The sequence below is a fragment of the Trachymyrmex septentrionalis genome, unplaced genomic scaffold, assembly GCF_001594115.1.
Source record: "Trachymyrmex septentrionalis isolate Tsep2-gDNA-1 unplaced genomic scaffold, Tsep1.0 scaffold20, whole genome shotgun sequence".
Lineage (NCBI taxonomy): Eukaryota > Metazoa > Arthropoda > Insecta > Hymenoptera > Formicidae > Trachymyrmex > Trachymyrmex septentrionalis.
Genome location: NW_017305180.1, coordinates 137,772 through 140,748, shown reverse-complemented (window position 1 = coordinate 140,748; position 2,977 = coordinate 137,772). Strand labels below are relative to the sequence as shown.

At 24.3% G+C, this 2,977-nt stretch overlaps 1 protein-coding gene across 1 annotated transcript in view; it reads left to right on the top strand.

Moving 5' to 3' along the window:
* LOC108747742 (monocarboxylate transporter 2-like) overlaps window positions 1-2,977 on the top strand; it is a 45,116-nt gene that overhangs the window by 1,618 nt on the left and 40,521 nt on the right. The gene's annotated exons all lie outside the window — the stretch shown is intronic.

Sequence of the window (2,977 nt, the reverse complement as noted above, 5' to 3'; positions counted from 1 at the left end):
ACAGAAATTATTTATTTTTAATAGAGTATAATTTTATTCTTATTTTGTAATCATTTTTGAAATAATAAATTTTAAGAAATTAATTGATATATGTATATTATCTTCTCATGATAAAACTTTCACTCACGCGCACATATATGTCATTCATATAAAATAAATATAAAATGAATATAAAGCTGATATTTAATTAATCGATTACGCTTTCAAAATTATCAAAATTTTCGCTAAAAATTAATAATAAAATTTAAAGAATGTATTATTAATATAAAAAAGCGTAAAATTTAATTAATATAGAAAATCTCAGCACGTCGACAACTTTTTGAAAGAAAAAGAGAAATATTATAAAAAATTTAATTTCTGTTAACAAAATTCAAAAATCAATTATCTTATTTTTCAGAAATGAATTATTTTTTTCATTACAGCATTATTTTATGAATCAATTATCATAAAAAGATAAAAGAAATTGAAATATTCCTAATACTACTACTTTCGTTTGATGACCTATCTCTTAGCAAGTTGAGCCCCGACATAAACGTCCTCTCATCCACCACTAACTTATCCCTGCTTTCTCGTTTACTGCCTTATATTCCTTGTTCTCCAAAGCACGCGCCACAGCATGCGAGAAGCTAGTTTCTCGCGCGATAAAAGTTGCTACGGAATCATCACACTTATGAAAGATATAATACATATTAGAGTTGCCTGAAGTTTACTACATATGCAATATGTCGAAAAATGATATTCTCAATCGATCTATACATTTTTAGATATCAAAAAGGAGTATAACCCAATCCCTTAAGTTAAATAACATTTCGTCATTTTTAACGTCCACGTACGCGTTGAAATACAAATCAATTCATTTCTATTAATTTCAAAGTAAACATCTATTTCAACGTATGCACTTAGTAAATAATGAGTTAAATTTGAGTTAAATAGATGTTTAACTCTATTATTAAATTTACGACATTAAGAAACAGTGGCAACCTATAGAAATCTATAATAAAAAATAACTCAAATTTGGTTTAATTTATGAATTTATTTAATTATGAATTCAATATGCCTGATAAGCAAATAATGCTTTTAATGTCTTTATCTATTATACATATACTCATTTCACTTTTATTAAAGATAAAATAAATTGAGGAAAAAGTAGTTATGATATATTTTAGTATATTTCAGTTTAACAGTTCCGTAAATTAACTGTATGTGTACCATTATGCGGAAATGAAAATGATTAACTCTTTTGTCTGATGTACCATTATGAAAGTTTGAAATATTCGATGTGCCTATAACAAAATTAAACAAAAAAAAACTAAAATACTTATCTTTTTTGCATTAAAAGCAAAAAAACTTTTATTATTTATAAAGTTTATTTCTTTTACTGTATTTTATTTTATATTCGTTTTAAAGTAAATTATTATAAACCAAAGTAGACCAAATATTAATTAGAGATTACATATGAGAGATTGTGTTCGTTTTCACATTTATTCTATTTTTGTTTTTTAATTAGCTATTAAATAAAATTCCTCAGAAAATTATCCAATAGCCAATCAATATACTCCTCGTCATGTAATTAAAATCTTTATCATAAAAAACACAACAATGAAATATAAATCTTTAGCATAAAAACGAATAGAATGCAGCCAGCAAGGCAACCAGAGAACGCAAGTATAAAAAAAAATAGATTTTAGTAAAGTACGGTTGCTATTTCACTGTTAACTGGTTTTTTAAATTCTTTTCTGACAGCGCATATTTCTTTAAGCGTGTCACTAGTGGCACGCGTGCCGTGGATTAGTCATCTCTGCATTAATGCATAGGCCTGTTCTTTTTGACTAAATTTCTTGCACAATTTATATTTTCTCCTTTTCTCTTTAAGTTGGAGAATGCAAAAAATTTAGCTAAAAAGAATAAACTGCCAAATATAAGAGATTATTATTGTGATATAATAAATAAAAAATTTCAAGAAACATTTTAAAAAATTTTATCTCAAAAATTGAAATAGGGAGGTGGCCGATTTGATAGAGAATGTCTCATATGTATACCTATATTATTTATTATTTTTATTATTGTAAAATTAAAAAATTATATATTTTCCAATATATCGACTTTGAGAGGATAACATAGTGTTCTGTTGTATAGAAAGGCTACCAACGAACTGTAAGAAAGCTCGCAAGAAATCGCTAAGCAAAACCTCATGCGAAAAAAGTCAATAAAAACTCAATGTGAAGTATTTATATTGAAATTTTTCTTATTTCTTATTTTTAATGATTTATAAAATATCCATCTTGCGCAGTTTTTATTATCTTATTGTATTATGACAGTTTATAATTATTCTTTTTATGTATCTATTTATGTTTATTAACTATTAAAATAAAATCACACAAAAAAACTAAATTATATATGGGTAAATTATATAATGGGTAATAACCGCTGTGTGTGTGTGATTTTTATTAAAAAAAAATAAGTAGTAAGACATTACTCACACAAGTTGCGTTACTCTAAATTCATGGCCGCACTCCGTACACAATTTGTCTGACTGCAATCAATATTGGCTGACTGCAACTTGTTGCACCTGCAAACATGTTTAACATAAAATTACATTTTAAAGATCTACAAATGTAGTATTTTTTATGATTGTAAATTGATAAAAAAAAATTATAAAAATATTTATAAAATTAATTTTAAACTATTTCAAATCATTTATTATACATATATTTATATTTTTATATCATTATATACTTTAACATGCAATTAAAATAAAAAATATTAAAAGATAAAAATTAATTTAATTTTACTAAGTTTTATTAATTATTTGATTAAATAATGTAATAATATTCTAAAAACCTCTCGATTTTGGAAGAATCTTTTCAGATCAGATTTTAAACTTTAATCTCTAATTTTATGATACTGTAAATCTAATCTTATTTGTTTCGGATATATTTCTAATCAAAATATATATAGAGTAATATAGTGTTTGACA